The 17,685-nt window shown below is 41.3% G+C and overlaps 2 non-coding genes across 2 annotated transcripts; one reads left to right on the top strand and one right to left on the bottom strand.

Annotated features, from left to right (window-relative positions):
* Window positions 1-6,649: 6,649 nt before the first annotated feature.
* Window positions 6,650-6,813, top strand: LOC140297482 (U1 spliceosomal RNA). The gene has a single exon (XR_011913214.1). It is a non-coding gene; the product is annotated as a U1 spliceosomal RNA (small nuclear RNA).
* A 7,255-nt stretch (window positions 6,814-14,068) lies between these two features.
* LOC140297575 (5S ribosomal RNA) lies at window positions 14,069-14,187 on the bottom strand. The gene has a single exon (XR_011913298.1). It is a non-coding gene; the product is annotated as a 5S ribosomal RNA (ribosomal RNA).
* Window positions 14,188-17,685: the final 3,498 nt, after the last annotated feature.

Here is a 17,685-nt window from a genome sequence, read left to right as displayed (position 1 = left end):
TCTGAAGGAGAGGAGGATGTTAGCGGAGGGCCCTGCTTAGAGTCCTGCTTCAGTAAACTACAGCAACCAAGTAAACCTGCGACACTTCTGCTGGGATCAAATTGATCTATGAGTGCTTAAAGGTTCAATAAAGAAAAACATGCAGCTGAAGCTAAATAAAACTTGAACCGAGAACTTACAAGAGAGGTTTTTAATGTTTTTATGCACATCAATCTTTACTTCATCGGCTCCCTCCATGGGATTAAAATCTGGAATATTTTTCTCATAAAAGGACAAAATGTCAAGGGTCAGAAATCACATTTATTTTTGTTTCACTCTGTAGGATCCATAAATGATTTATTACCAGCTCTGTTAGCATGAAGAGAATCCCCTTTTCTCCCAAAAAGATCCCAGGTGTTGCTCTTGAGGTGTTTTTGTAAGTTTATCACACCAGGTGGTGAAATGATATAAGTCACTCTACAGTTGTTGTAGATTTCAGCTGAGATTCAAACTAAAAGACACATTTTGTGTCTGAAACTGTGAGAGACTGTTCAAGTCGGACTGAAAGCAGATTCAGAGGGTTGTGATGTATGTTTTCTCCACCCAAATGAACTGTCAGACATGCAGCAGTGCTATGAAATCCACTTTAGAAGCTACAGTTATTGGACACAGTGAAAGCTGACCATCTTTGTGGCTCAGAGGAAAACTGAGCAAAAAAAGATGTCAATCTAAAGCTAAAATACAAAAGAATACTGCTCCTTTTGTGGAACAAACCAAACTTCAAAGAAGCTGTAAGTACCACTACTGCGACTGAACTTGTGACATTATCACAGTTTATGCAGCTTCCTCAAACATGTATGTCTTGAGGTCTTTCCAAAATATATTTTTGACACTGATTTTCTGATGAAGTGCTTTGTTTTATTGCCACTTAAATAAAGCAAACAATGCCCACCAACGTTGATTTATCTTTATAATGTCTTGTGTTCTGTTTTAGGTGTTCATTCATTACAGATTGTCCAAATAGTGAAATATAAGTGAAAAGAGGCCCTAATATAAAGCAGAACTATTAATGATAAATGCCTTTAACCTGTTGTAGTTTCAATGAATGTGATCAACACTCTGTAATTGGTGTATTTAAGGTGATTTCTATAGTTTATTTTGATTTTTTTTGTGATATCTATCAAAGAATGATGTTTGGCGATTGGTTAATGTGTTAAAAATGCACATGGTGTCATGACGTTATCTTGATTAAAATCAGTTTTATTTAAAACTGGACTTGTTTTGTGGTATTTTACATAGGATCACAAACTCTCCACCTCCTTTTTTCAAGTGAAATTCATCTGCCAAAAGAAGAGGTAAATACTTTCTTGATAATGCCTGGATTTATCTATTTTTTGTTTTCTATTCATTTTTCAATTTTGTTGTCATGAATACTTGTAGCCACGATTGTTTAGTTCATACCTGATATTTGTAATGCAGACACAAACATTTTCATCTATATATCCTCTTGAAATCAGTCAAACAAATGATCCAGAACTGACCTGCTGGACCCTTAACCAGACACATATTTTGTTCTTGTATTATTTTAATTTAATATGGGTTTTAAGTGTCTGAGGGAAAAGAGAATGCATTGCTTTTATCAATGTTGCACACAACATCCTACTTTCTTTATATTTATATGATTAGAATAAGAGGATATTATTTATTGTATTTTCAGTTAACTTGTTGACTTTTCTAAATTTCAATTTATTTCTTGTCATAGACAAAATACTGTTATGTGTCGCAGAACCTGATACCTAAGATTTGTTTAAGATAAAACCCTAATTAACCCTTCGGTAAGCAGGTGGACATAATAAGCTAATTAAGTTACCATGTAATTTTTTTCTTCAAATTCAACTCTGAAATATCATAAGCTAGTTTTAATAAATACCAACGACTACAGGCAATGTGAACTTGTCAAAAGTTTAAAACTGTATGTTTTTCCTTTGACTTAATATTGGGTCAAAGGTTAAGATAATTGAGCATGCGCGGTCAAACGCAGTTTTAATTGCTATTAGCTTGCTGTGGTTTGACAGGGGAGCAAATAATTAACAACTGGCATGGAAAACTCATTTCGTGAGTTATTTTTTTACTACTTGAATCCATCTTCTCAGTATCTAGAAATACTATCAATCGTACAACTCGCATAACAATTGCCAAGATATATTTTTTGTGTTTAATGCAGCAGGACGATTGTGTATCGCCCAGTTAGCAAGCTAGCATGCTAACGTTAAACTCTTTCTGACTTTATTGGCTAACTGCGCATATCTTAATTTATGTAACAGTTGTCGTGAGTGGTGACGTTGGTGGAGTCTTACGTCTGTTATCTTTTATTTTTACTAAATTATTAAATATTGTACTACGCTGAATTTCACATCCAGCTCGGTTGTTGAGAGAAGGGGCAATTTCACTTTTTATAGACCTAATATAAAAAATATATATTTGTCTGAACTAGAATTGACTACCCTTCAGTTAATGATTTGTAAATACTTTAGCTACACTTAGCTATGACTTAATCACAACATTGTGTATTTAGTGTTTATTTTAGGACCCTGTTTTATGGCTCATTGTCTATTGGTTGAATCCTGCAGTTACCTATGTTCTCCACCAGGGGCCGATAGAGCTCTATAAGTTGTTTTACAACCTAACAAACAGCTCAGTGACTTTCACTTGATCATTTTCATGTCTAATCAGTTCACAGATTATAAGTAAAACATGGTTTTAAGCCCCAGCTTTCACTCGGCATCAAGTCTGTTTGAACCTCCTATTAGCTGGCTGGTAACGTAGTTGTGGGTGAAAGAGGTTACCAGTGTTAACAAACAACAAAGTTTACTCTACAAACCGGAAAACTGCCATTTGGTTGATATTTGGAAGCTAAATTTGTCAACTGTTAATTATAACTGTTCCCAATGGAAAAGTGCTGAAGCTTTTAGTAAAGTCTGTGATTAGCATTTAGAATATTAGTGATGTCATGATGTTGTATCCAGCTGTGTGCCAGCCCACCTTACATCTGTTTGCTTTTCTGTTACTTTTCCTGCTCACATATACCTGTGTTTCCCAAATATATTAGGCAACCTATTCACAATACCAACATGATTTTTTGAACATCTTCTTTTCCTGCTCTTTTACCGGCAGATGTTACAGCTGACTTTACTGCAGCTTCTCCAGTGAGTAACCAAGAGAACAAGGAGCAGCTGACAAGGACACAAATGTGAGTGAGACAAAAAAATCACAAGCAGGTTATTATGTAATGATGTGTAATGTAAAGATAAATATAACTGTACACATAGATGTAGCAGTCAAATCCCATAATTTCATGTTTCTGGAGTCAGACAGCAGTGCAGCCCATTAAAAATTAGATTCTGACTTTGTAATGTCCCTTTATGTCCCTGCAGTCTCTCTCCATGCTGAATATATAAACATACAGGCAGTAAACAGTTTAGAAGGTGCAGCACTTAGCTGTGATTTCTGTGCAGAGTTATAACTGTTATGGCTCAGATGTTTGTTACACGGTTGAATCCTGCAGGTATTTCTGTTCTCCACTAGAAATGGACTGAGCTGATTTATTTATTTATTTGTAGCACAAGTTTCTTGTTTACTTTGAATTCCAGCCTGACAAACAGATAAATGACTTATTTATTGATTCTTTATATATATGAAGATAAACATTCACTTTAAAGGTTATTAGGAACACCTTGTAGTGGTTCTTAAGTGTGTCGTGTACTTTTCAGCAAATAAAACCAAAAATCCCATAAGTCACCCAGTGCAGTTCCCACTCCAGAACAATAGGTGGCAGTGTGAACATTATCACGCTCCATACTGAGTCAGTTTCATGGCGCCACAAACAAACAAAGAAAGAGGGAGCGCTAACTCTGTTAGCAGAAAAGAACCTGTGATCTGTGTGTTTTTATTATTTTTTCTGGATGTCAGGTGTGTATTAAACAGTTTCCGGATGCTGTTTAAGTGAGATTTGGTTCACTTGAACTCCATGTTGGACCGTTGGTGGCTGCAGGGGGACAGATGGATGAAATAAGGGATTTCCTTCAGTTAGCCCAGTGGTTCTCAAACTCAAAACATTTGGTGAACAGGTGATATGATTGTTATCCCTGCATTAGTGGCTGCAGTGAGCCTGTTTTGCATTGCACATCTTTTCAAAGCGGGGTTGCAGGCTTGATACCGCCACTCTCAAGTCATGCTCAATGTTCAGCTGAGATCTGTATTTTGTCTTCAGTGAAGCAACAGCTGAACAGCCCATCTCACAGAGATATGATGTTGCAAAGGGAAGCAGAATGCACGCAGCTCTCTGCCCGATGAGTGGATACTCCCTCTCCACTCCAAACCAGAATTCACTCAGTCTGAGCCTTAAACCTCAGTCTCAGGGTGGAGTCAGATGTCATCTCAATAAACTGGTCCTCCTCAGCAGAGCTAAAATCAGCAGGTGCTGCAGGCAGAATATAAATAAATGAGCTTACTTGTCATTGCATAATAAACAAATCTGTTTGCCAACAATCCATTCCAGTTAGTTGGTAGCAAACATCATAAATAAAATGTCAAAATACCAACCGGCTGCATTGAATGGATCCATAACCCAGGCATACTGAGCACTGTTGTTTGGGAAGTATTTTTGGAACAATCCTCTCAGGGAAGAGATGTGCTGCTTAATACATGGGATCACTGTGGTGGCTCCAGAATCAGTGGTTTCAGCAACTTCACTCAGGTTCTCAAAGACATCTATGTTTGGCTGATCGAGGCGCCTGCCCCATACCTCGAGCTTTCGGGAGAATGCTGTGATCTTGTCTGCCAGGTGAGGTAGGTGCTTGTCTTTGCCTTGAAGCTGAAGATTTAATTCATTCAGCTTGCCAAACACATCGCTGAGGTAGGCCAGTTTAAGCAGAAATTGTTCATCACAGAACTTGCTTGCAGCCTCATACATGTGCTCCTCTTCCAAGAACATCCGAATCTCTGCCCTGAGCTCAAAGACACGCGACAGCACTTTACCCCGGGAGAGCCACCTTGCTTCACTGTGAAACAGCACAGATGTGTGATCAGCTCCCATTTCCTCACAAAGTGCGGAGAACAGTCGCGCTTTCAGGGGTCGGATTTTGATAAAATTCACCACGCTCACAACTTCTGTCAAAACCTCATTTAGTTCAGGGCTGAGCTGTCTTGACGCGAGCGCTTCCCTGTGAATAACACAGTGCGTCCAGTGCGCATCTGGCGCAACCCTCTTTATTAGCGCCTGCAGCCCGTTTCTTGACCCTGCCATTGTCTGTGCGCCATCAGAGCAAAAGCCCACACAGTTTTCCCATTTAAGATGGTGTTCTTTGAGGTAACTGTCCATGATCTTAAACAGCTCATCAGCTGTGGCTCTATTTTTTTATGTATTTGCAAAAGAGCAACTCCTCGCACAGTGACTCGCAATTCACAAAGCGCACGTACGAGATGAACAGGCAGTCTTTATTGCTGTCAGTAGCTTCGTCCACTTGTAATGCAAAACGACTTTCTTTTAATTTTTCTGAGTTGTTCCTCAAGATCACTTGAAATGTCCCCTATACGTCTCGCAATTGTGTCGTTTGACAGTGGGACAGCTTTTAATTTAGCTGCGCTTGTCTCGTCAAGCATAACTGACACCATGTCTAAAGCAGCGGGGAGAATGAGCTGCTCAGCAATTGTGTGTGGTTTTTTGCATTGTGCAATTCTGTATGCAACTCTATATGAAGCCATCTGTGCTTTACCGTTTACTGATGCAGCTTTTATCATGCGATTCTCCTGTTGACGGTATTCTGCCAGTTTTCTTTGAAAGAAATCAATGGGCTTATTGACGTGACTGGGGTGTGTGGTCTCTAGGTGTCTTCTTAATTTGTTGGGTCTCATGCTGTCTGCTGCTAGCGGTTTAAGACACAGAACACACATGGGTCTCTCCTCTGCCCCCACCGCCGTTGCCGTGAATCCAAGAGCAAGATACCCTCCATCATATTTCCTTTTTGGTTGGCTTTTTGGTTGATGAGGCCCGTCTGGTTTGTGTCTCTCTGCTGGCGCTGGTTCGACAACTTTTGTGGTCCGTGTCACAAATTTATCCATGTTGTTATTGCCTCCGCTCGTCTGCTACCCATCGGCGCGAAAGTTTCCCTCCCACAAACGGCTTCTGTCCAATCCTACGTTAGCAACCGTAACTATGCACAAGAGTCCAGTCAAGCTTTCGGCAAATGTTGAGTTCCTTTCGTTTGAACTTCGCCAACATTTAATCTGGTGAATGTATCTTTCAAAAAGCTTATTGTAAAAAAAATGATAAAGATAGGCATAAAAGGGAAATATTTCCTCCCGTTTGGCGCGCCCCACCTGTCACGTCTCTATTCCCCACCAGTAGGGCGCGCCCCACACTTTGAGAACCGCGGAGTTAGCCTGTTGTGCACATAAACAGCACTGCATTATGGGAAATAAGAAGTATGTTTTTAAAATGTTAAATGTTACATTATTTCACTCTTTTTTTTAACAAACCTGCTTCCTCTGTACATATATGTAGAATCCCAGCCTCTGTAACCTCTGGTGTAGTTAGCTTATAGACTGTTAGCACCGTCAGTGTGCTCAGTATGTGTGTGAGTGAGTCCCCCCTCAGTGAGCTAAACAACTCATACTTACTTGGCAGGGGAGATACCATGATCAAGAAGATGGTTCTCCCAAGGTGAGGATCAGCCATTGCACTGAGGCTGTTCTGACCTTTGTGAATTCCCCAAATGTGGGAATGTCAACTGCTTAATTTGTGGTAGTGGGGGACTGCGTTCGCGCTCTCCCCTGATAAACTTGTTCAAAGAAAAATATAAATTCTGAGAGCTTAAGGTAGAAACAGTTACATGGAACAGTTTTTCACATCAGTTTACATCGGTTCAATCTTGATTCTTTACTTGTTTTATTTTGTTCACAACAGATATTAATTGTTGGGGAGACTGGAGCAGGGAAAAGCTCCAGTGGAAACAGCATCCTGGGAAGAGATGAATTCACTGCGGAGATCAGTCCGTCCTCAGGTAACACAGAAGCTCCACTCTGCTTTGGGATTTTAGCTTTTAACTGCAGAACTGTTCATATACAAGCTGAACCAGAGGAAAGTGGAGTTGAAAGATGAGACTATTGTGCAAATTAGTTGTTCACGTATGTTTTTAAAATGTGTTCAACTGTCGACAGCCGGCTTTATCACTTTATGTTTATGCATTTAGCTTTTATCCAAAGCAACTTACAAATGAGGATATAACGATGCAGCTAACAGCAAAGCTAACAATAAGCTACATAGAAGGAACACCATTAGCCAGGCTCTGTCAGAGGTGACAGTGTAGAAATGGAGTGCAGGCATAGAGGGAAGCACAGGTTAAGTGGCAGATTAAATTTATACACCTGAACAGGGACTTGTGGATCCTCAAATTAGACGTCTGATGCTCTGCCGACTGAGCTGAAGCAGGGGAGCAATAGTCTGTATTTGAGGCGAAAGAAGAGGGAAAAGGGGGAAGGAGAAAAATGAAGGAAAAGAAGACATTTTGAGAAAATGAGTGGAAAAAAATGGAAGGAACTTGTAGTTATTTGTGTTTCTGCTGTCCATTTCAAGTAAAAGCACACAGTCTGGTGTATTCATTTGAGAAATCTAAGCTAACTTGACACTGCTGTAGAATAGTGTAGGAGGCTCTCAATCCAAAGGTTGCCGGTTCGATTCCATCATTGGACATGAGACAAACTTTTACCAAGTGTTATCAAATGTAATTTTTAAATTTCTGAATTGAGTACTGCAACATTGTAGTCGTCTTCTATGAATGAGTTGAAAAAAACTGAAGACACTCACTGAAATGTAACAAATTTATTACTAATTTCACACACACACAAACACTCAGAAACACGTGTGAAATTAAACCTGAAGCAATAAAAACAGGAATAAATTAAATTCAAAATAGAAAAAAAAAGATATATAACATAGATAAAGTAAAAGCAATAAATGAACAAATATAGAAAATAATTAAATTTAGGAAACATTACAACAAGAGCAACAAGAGTACAATAATAAAATAGAATGAATAAAGAAATGATAAATACCAAAATAAAATACATACAATAAATAAACAAAAAATGGAAAATGTTTAAAGTTATTAATTTCTTTCTTTATTAAGTCATTTAGAACAAGAAACAATATAAAATAGAATAAAAAGATAACTAAAACAAAACAAAATAAATACAATAAATTAACAAAAGAAACTAATTAGAACAGTAAATTAAGACATTTTTTTCTTTTAAAACTATTTACATGCATATTGACATGTAAAGAATGATCTGAAACCATTTTTTTTCTTCCTCCCTCTTTCTCCTCATCTCCTGCATCCATTCTTCCAGAGACATTCTGTTATTTTTGGGACAGTATATATTCCCATAATACTGCCCATGGCCATTTTCTTTTATGCGCGGCAGGTGGCACTGACGGCATTAGTTTTTTTCCACTGTGCGGGTGCACTTACGCTCTCCGGGTTGGCGGAGGTGAGGGCAGGGGACCAGACGGCACAATCTGTTTGTTTCCAGTTGGGATGACAAACACAACTGGCACAATGAAGGGGCTTAAAAGTACAGGAGCTGGAGGTGGTGGCTGACTGAACACCTGCCTCTGAGCTGCTGACTTCTGCTTATCCACTGCCTGTCCAGCTGTACTCTGGGGAGTCAGGCAGGTTGACCCCTTGCAGCAGAATGCTACTGTCCTGCCTCTTCAGCCTCTTATTGCGCCACTGAGTCAGTGTTGTTTGATTGCACTACTCTGCAGTTGTTTGATCAAGTGTTTCCCAGGATTTTAGGAGACTGTGGTGGGAGAGTCTCTGACCCTCGGGGGATTTAATGTGTGTGTACGTTTTTAAGCCTGATGGATCACACTTAAGTGCATTTTGAGACCATGGATATAAATTGCTGTATATGAACATACGTTGATAAATAAGAACTTACAAAGGCATATCAGAAGTATTTTAAATTTAATTCAGAATAAAACAATACCAAAAACTAACTCAGTTGCTGAAGTTTATTAGGGAGGTCTGATTTCACCTAAAAATGAAGATAACTGCAATTAATCAAAAGGAATGAAAGCAGGAGGTGCCTTTGGAACACACATTTTGTACCCTAGTCTGGTTATGTATCCAGTTCCCTGTAAATGGATTAAATATTAGGCACACCACTCAGAAACTCTGGTCATGGCATTTTGCCTTACTCGATTCATTGTGGAGAAGTCTCTCTCACAGTTTACCCTGGAAACTGGGTTGACCAGCGCAACTGCTGCCAAGTGGCTCAGCAGGGGGTAGATTTGTCCCCATTCATCACACTCACTTGCCAGGAGAGTCACAACTTCAGATTGGTTCTTGTCCTAGAAAAAATATTTTAGAGAGATGTTGATTATTTATATTGCACAAGTTTTGCCTTGATCTTGAATTGAATAATTAAGTTATTTAAAGTTGGAGTTACATCAAAAAAGTGTTTATTTAAATCAGGAGGGGAGAACATACATTAAAAAGCTGGTGCACCCGGTGGAAAGCGACCGACGCCGCAGGCCGTGGAGAAGCCATTCCACAGCGTGGGTGGAGCCCGTAGAAATATACCGTTTTTTCACGACCATACGGCGCACCGTACTAAAAGGCGCAGTCTCAGTGGTGTGCCGTTACTGTGTTTTTAACACACATAAGGCGCACCTAATTTTAGGGCGTGAGTTTTATATACAATCCACACAAGCATACAAGTTTTTGTATTTAAAAATAGATCGGGAGCAAAACTGAGTTTGTTTGTGCTTTATTTAAAACACGGTTGAACAAGCAAGTGTGCGTCATAACTCAAACCCATCGAAGTCTTCATCTTCTGTTTCTGCATTGAACAGCTGTGCTAAATCTCCATCAAACATGCCAGGTTCACTGTCTTCACTGTAAAAGCCGTGTGGCTCCTCGGAAATGATGCCGGCTTTTGCGAAAGCTCGAACAACAGTGCTAGCAGACACGTTAGCCCAAGCATCTACAATCCACTCACAAGCTGTGGCGTAACTTGCCCGGCGTTGCCTTCCACCCTTAGTGAAACTATGGTCTCCATCAGTCATCCATTGCTCCCACGCCGCTCGCAGTCTGACTTTGAACGGCCGATTCACACCAATGTCCAGCGGTTGGAGTTCCTTTGTCAGGCCTCCCGGAATGATAGCAAGCTCAGAGTTCGTTTGCTTAACTTGTGTTTTCACATCGGCTGTGAGATGGGCACGCATAGAGTCACAGATCAACAGCGATGGCGATGCGTGGAAAAAACCACCTGGTCTTCTTACATACACCTCCCGCAGCCACTCTTTCATAATTTCCTCATCCATCCAGCCCTTTTTATTTGCCTTAATGATAACTCCAGCTGGAAACTTCTCTTTAGGCAAAGTCTTTCTCTTAAAAATCACCATAGGCGGCAGTTTCTGTCCATTAGCATGGCAGCCTAGCACAACAGTAAAAGAAGACTTCTCGTACCCCGTTGTGCGTATCGCTACCGCGCTGGTCCCAGTCTTCTCCACAGTGTGACTCACCGTGATGTCGAAAGTCCATATCCATCATCCATATTAGTGATGTGGCTGGGCTGGATGTGTTTATCGGTGATATGTTTAAAGCAGTAGGAGCGGAAGCTGGCCAGCTTTTCATTATAATCCGCTGGAAGTTTCTGCGCTACTGTAGTCCTGGTCCGGATGGAAAAATGGCACCGTTTCATGAAACGAAAGCACCAAGACGGACCTCCTTGGAAATGTTCGATTTTCATTTCTTCTGCTAGCGTTGCCGCTTTAAGTCGAATGGTGACCGTCGAAACGCTTCTCCCACTCGTTCTTTGCTCGATGATCCACTGCTCGAGTCTTTCCTCCAACTTGGGCCACCTCTCCTTATTTCCACGGAAACTCAGCTGCGTCTTCTTCACCTGTCGGAGCTCGTTTTCCAGCTTCCTCCACTTGCGAACCATCGATCCGTTGATCTTAAATTCTCTCGCGGCTGCTCGATTCCCATGTTCCTCCGCGTAGTTGATGGCCTTCAGTTTAAACACACACCCCTGTACATTTATATAGCGGTACAATCAACGCTCCCACTTCACCCTTTAACGTTCTCATGGTGTTCTCTACTATGTCCGCCTTACAACAACACTCCTGCGCAGGTGTGAGACACTGTCTGACAGGGCGCACTGCACTATAAGGCGCGCTGCACATTTTGAAGAAAATCTAAAACTTTTATGTGCGCCTTATGGTCGTGAAAATACGGTACAGTCCCTGTGTTTTAATTCCCGACTCGGAAACTCTCGAAAACTGCTGAGTTGGTGACACACAAGCCACGGTAACCTCATGTCATAAGTTAGGAAATCAGTCAGTGGGTCTGGATCAAAAGGAGCTGACAGCACTGGGTAGAGGGATGAGATAAATGGGGAGAAATAGCAGGAAATCAGCACCATGGAGGGCAGAAAGTTCGACTTGGTTTGATGAGATCAACAACATAGCCCACTGCTCCATTATCCAACTTGATGGCTTACTCTCTGCATGGGACTATTGCCCAAAAAAGAAGTTGCACTTACCTCAGAGTCAGACCCCCGCTCCGCAGTCCCGCTCCAGTGTCGTTGGAATCTGGGTCGCGCCAAATGCGTCAAGAAAAAAGTGACGTCTATGAGCGGGACGGGTGCAGTAATTAGCGCGCATTCTTCCTCTCGCTTGGTTACGGGCGGTAAGAAAGTACAGCTGTGGAATGGTCTGATAGACTGACAGATCTTTTTTTATTGTTATTGTTTTTCTTTTTCTCTCTCTCTCTCTAAACTTGTCTTCAGTCCAATCTCCCGTCCTGAGCGAGCCTGAGCGACTGTGGAAAGGAACGACTCCCTTTTAACAGGAAGAAACCTCTGGCAGAACCAGACTCAGGAAGGGTGGCCATCCGCCTCGACCAGCTGGGGTTTGACTACTCAAAAGCCTGCACACCCAGGCCATTTTCTCTCAAACATGGTAGAAACACTACTTTCCCAAAGAATGATTAAAATGGACTTTTTGATGACTAACATCAACTAAAAAATGATAATGGATAAATCTATCTATTATTTGTCTGTTGGAATTCTCAACAGTAGGCACGGCAACAGTTTCCGTAGTGTAGCGGTTATCACGTTCGCCTCACACGCGGAAGGTCTTTGCTTGCTCCAACTCTGTTTATTTCATTCTTGTGTGTAGATGTATGACTGCACGTTACTGATGGCAACATCAACATATTCATAATTATGGATAGGAGGGAGCCTCATCTGCTATTCTTGACATGCTGGAAAGAAAACAGCAAATGTTCTGCATCAGTACAGAATGTGTTGCTTGACTGTTGCGCCCATATTAAGAATACAAGCTGTAAGAGCACTGCAGAAAAATTGACCAAAAAAACACTTTGCTTTAAACCTTTATATTGTCAAGGATTTGCATGACTAAGAGCATAGTTTGCCTGTGGAAGGGGTTCCATGGTGTAAAGGTCAGCACTCTGGACTTTGAATCCAGAGTTCAAATCTCAGTGGAACCTTCAGGTGTGCGCTGTCATGGTTGTGTTCTGGAAAGAAGATGAGTGGATGAGGTTAGTCAGTTATCCAGTCACACCAGAGTGTGTTATTGACCAATTCCAAAGAGAGGGCTTAAATTGGTTAATGTTGAAAAGGTGGAACATTCAGCTGAGAGGGTCTTTGCTATTTACCTTCTCACTGGGTGTCACTAATTTAATCTATTTGGTTTCTTCTTCACTAAAGGGAAAACAGGATAGGGAGGAAAAGGCTGAGCCAAACCAAACTCATCTTTGGGCCAAGCAGCAAGAAGAGGAGCAGTGATAGAGGGAGAGCAGGTACTATAAAAGGAAGAGACTATGCCAGACCTGTATATGTTTTAAAAGTCAGATGTATAATGCAGGATAATTGAAGTATTGTGTAAGATTATAATAGAAATGTGTTCAAAAGCTGGTTTTCCTTAACAAGAGTGAACAGATTAGGCACGATCATCAACATGATAGTGTAATAGGGCTTGGGTATCTATTTTAAATACTGAAGGAAATATGAAGCATTTGTATATATTATCCCTCTGTCCCAGGACAGTTCATTCCTTTTTATTCCTAATCCATGACTTGATGAAATTCATTCTCCAGTTTTACATTGTAACTCATTTGCAAATCATTTAGGATGAGGCTGATGTTCTCTGATAACAAACAAAACAAATAAACCTAAAAGTCATTATGATGTTGTTTTTGTTCCTTTAAGACTCTGAAAATGGCCAGATTTAAATAATGGAATTAAAAAAATTTCCAGGGGAGCCCCTGAACCCGACTAGAAGTTCTGACTCATGACCTCAGTATTTTTTGGGCCTCTGCATCTAAAACCTCACTCAGGTAAAAGAATCAAAGTGTCATCAGCAACATTTACTAACACTTCCACCAGTAAAAGTATTTATTCTGCAGAGCAGCTCTCAGTGTTTGCTGTTAGATATAAAGTTGCCTGTTTGACAGTTTAAAGTGGCTGCACGTGCACTTTTTCTATCTGGCCACAGTAAATCTCTGTAATTTATTAATTTGTGTTTGGAAAACATTGGAAACTTTATTTCTGAGCCCACATCAGTGGGTTCTGGTTGTTAACACATAGATGAGGAGACAGTTCAGTGTGTGAGGATAAAAGCAGAGGAGAACCTGGGACATCTGAGCAGATCTGGGATCAGCACCTTGGATATCAGCAGGGATTCTTAGGAAGGAAGGAAATGGGATGAATCTGCAGACTGCAGGAAGATCTGTTAACAGTCTGCAGACTAATGTGAGACAATAATATTTGTGTGTGTTTGGTATCCAGAAGAATTGAGACAGATGAAGTCACTGTGAGCTGAGCAGTGCTGGAAGATGATATGACAGAGTGACCTAAATGAGGTTTGTGTGTGCGCTCATTTCCAGTCTTTGACAAAGATTGAAAAGTGAATTTATTTGACCGATTTCCTTCCTGATGTGAAGTATGTCATGAAGCTGTCCGTGTTGAGTGAGCAGCAGCGCCTCCTGCAGGTGTAAAAAGCTTACAGCACCTGGTATTCCCAGGCGGTCTCCCATCCAAGTACTAACCAGGCCCGACCCTGCTTAGCTTCCGAGATCGGACGAGATCGGGCGTGTTCAGGGTGGTATGGCCGTAAGCGAGAGAATCAGTCACAAATCAGCTTTTTATAGATGCTGAAACAACATCTATCATTGTGTTCTGACTTCTAAAATATAATGTAACTGTTTAAAAATGAGCAATTTGTGATGATTTCATCTAACTAAGCAGCCTCGGTCTCTCTGTGTGACGCTGAACACAAAACTACACACAGGGAACAGAAGAGGTCGACAGACACTAAGTTATCTGAGAGTCTCACTTTCAGCTGCAGAGAACCAACACGAGAGAGAAGAACATGTGCAGGATCAGCATCAGCCTCTCAAGCCAATTACGTGAAAAAATAAAAGGAATATATGGTTCCTGCAGTTATATAATATATATTTGTTACAGTGACTCAAACAGGCCTAACGTTAGCCTGTTCGGGCCATGGTTAAAGCGAGTTTGGGCGGTTTCCCACCATAGTCCTGTGATTTTCTTAAAACCTTTTTACAGTTCCAAAGCCTAATTACTTTGAAAGTCCCACATTTGAAATGTTGTAGCACGAGTTTTCCGTTTTCACCAAGTTGACAGGATGGCATTTTGGCCGGAATTTCAAATTTGCAACGTGGAAATAACGTTTTTTCAGTGAACGCAGCATGAATGTGTCTGACGCAGAGAGGAGGATAAATGAGCTTCATAATGCACTGGCGCTGTCTTTCCTTGGAGAAATGGTGAAGTTTTTTTTTTTTACTTTGAATACAGTGTGGGTGAAGGAAAAATATGTCACGCGAATGAAAGCAACAGTTGTTTATGAGTACATTAAACGTCAGGGCTGCAGCCATAGTTAAATTTCCATGGAGCAGGGGAGTCGTTTGCTCCGTGTTCATTTGACTCAGTCTGAGTCTGCAGAGAAGCTGCGGCTGCGCACCGGTCTGTAGCCCCACAGAGTGCAGGGATGAACGGCTCCTCTCCTGGTCCTTCTCCCTCTATGATAAACTGTAAGTCACGTATAATGGGCCTGTGACCAAAATGAGTGAGAAATCTGCTCATTCTTTATTTTGAAAGGATAAAAAAAGGGGAAACCCCTCTTAATCTCCAGGTTTACTGCAGGACCAAACATGTGTTTCAGTGTCAGATGTTGGGAATTTGTTTGACTTGTGTAAATCGCTCAGGAAGCATGACCAGCTGGGAAATGCTTGCTATCCAAATCTTGCATCCTTCTCTGGGTTCCCTTGTTCATGTTGTAACTTCTCTTCATTTGAAGGTGACTCAAATATAAACACAGATTATCCCAACATTTCACACACATGGACTTTAAGAAAATGTGTTCATTGTCAGAGCTTCTTGTGCCATGATAGTTAATGTTAATGTCATTTTTTCAGTTCCCTCAAGTACTTAAAACACAGTCGGACTTTGGTCACTTTTTGGGGTCTAAGTTGTTTTCCAATGTGCAATTTTACTGTCAAAAGTATTTTTAAACCTCTGATTTTTTAAAAAAGAAATCTGTCATGATTTAAGTTTTGATTCTTGTCTTGTCTCGTCATTTCCTGTTTTATTTTGAAATCACTAACGTCCCTCTCCTTTCAGGTACCTTGCCCTTCCTCCTGTGTCTGCGTCTGATTGTCTTCCCTGATTCCAAAGTGTTTCCAGCTGTTCTCCTTGGCTCCTCTTGTGCTCTAATAGTCTGTGTCTCCCTTGTCTTGTGCCAGTGTGTTGTTTCCACCATGAGCCTCACCCTCGCGTCTTTGTTCCACAGCCACAGCTTCCTTCAGCCTGTAGTCGAGCGTATCCTTTGTTGTAATGTATTTATAATTTATTTTGCTCTGTCAGCAGATCATCAACCTGTTGTTTATATAAATAAACAGTCTTGACTTTGAACTCGACCCTGCATCTGTGTCCTGAGGCCTCGACTAAATCTTCAGACATATTTTTATTTTGTCTATATTTAAGTTTTAGACTAATCGTCGAGCAAATTGTTCGTCAGGAACATCCCTCGTGGGTCCAACTCGCCTCAGCTGACGAACTCAGATGGATCGTTCCGAGAAATCTACAGTACATCCGATGTGATAGAAGTACAGCCTACAACCCCTGTAGAGCTTCTGTTGCTGCTCTCTGTCACAGCTGTGGATTGTTTCTCCAGTCAGTAACTTGTTTGCTGCTCTGTCAGATAATGCAGCGACACGTGTTTCCTACAGACTGTCACAGACATTTTTGTGCTGTAGCTTTTGAATGCTGCTTTATCGACAGCTTAATTTAACTTAAAGCAGCACTTTGCTGCTTGTTTCCTCCTCTCTCCCCCTGCTTTTTCTGCCTGTGCTTTTATAAAAGTGCTGCTCTGTTCTGTTAATAAACCCTTTCAGTTTACAGCCTCTGAGGCTGTTTTTACTTCTCAGACCATCCTGAAAAGGATCATGAGGCCGATGCCAGATAGTGAGGATGAGCACAGCAGCCTGGAGGAGACGTGCAGCTCAGGCTTTCTGAGAGACCACACTGAAAATGCTCAGATTGTAAATGTTCTCTCAGAGAAACAGACCTGAACAATGTACATCTCCTAAAGCTGCTGCTGATTCTTCACACTGACTCCATATTTATGAAACCTGGTGGTGGAAAATCTACCCGGTAACATGATGGAAACATTGTTTTATTTTACCGCAGAAAGACCAGTTTCTTTTTACAGGTGAAGCAGAGATTCTTTGATCTTTGGGTAAACTTGAGAAAGTTCTGATGTTCAGCATCTTATTGGCAGCTTTAAATACTTCTGACTGTGTCTCTGTGGGCTCCTCTCAGGAACTGCACCAACTCCTGAAGCTGTGGACAGGTTGGAGTATACCTCCCCAGCAGCTGTATGCAGGAGTTCCTCCTGAAGTGACCACGCCTGTAGCCTCAGCCTGCAGGACCTGCTGAAACTGCCTCTGAAGAGCCAAAGCTAGCAGACATTCAGAGAAAAGCTCCAAGCGTCTGTTAGAAGTACAGACTTTGGCTTTGGAATGATCTGATGTGAATAATGTGAGAAACTGAGCGTCTTTAAGTTGAACATTAGTCTGTTCCTCTGTTTCATGCTGCTCATTGAAGGCTGTGGAGCAGTGAGCCATGTTAAGGCTTTACCTCATTAACTGGAAGTGTGTCAGGTTGGGAACAGTTCAGGAGAACTGAGAACAAACATTTCAATCTGAAGTTTTATTTACAAATGTTAAAGTTTGGTGAATAAAGACGATTGAACATGAAGTGTTTGGTGCACTTTTCCATCCAGCAGTGTGTGAACGTTGGTGAACTCGTCCAGTTCTGCTGTGGCTGCATCAGCTGCTGTGGTGCGGCTGCATAGATGTGGAGTGCATCCATGAAGGGAACATCGGGGTCAGGTGACCTGGCCATGTTCTCGCTCAGGTGTCCTTCAAGCTGCACTTGGGCTCCTTCAACTCGGTCCGTTTCACCTCCGAGGTCATCAGAGCCGTGTGCTCCATCCCAGTCAGTCCCACAGTCTGCCTCCACCTGAACACAAATAAAACACCATCACAGCTTTAAGCTTATTCAATATTTTGTAGGCTTTCTTGAGACTTAAAC

The sequence above is a fragment of the Leuresthes tenuis genome, unplaced genomic scaffold (genome assembly GCF_036924035.1).
Source record: "Leuresthes tenuis unplaced genomic scaffold, fLeuTen1.0.hap1 SCAF_1, whole genome shotgun sequence".
Taxonomy (NCBI): Eukaryota; Metazoa; Chordata; class Actinopteri; order Atheriniformes; family Atherinopsidae; genus Leuresthes; species Leuresthes tenuis.
This window is presented reverse-complemented; position numbering and strand designations above follow the sequence as displayed.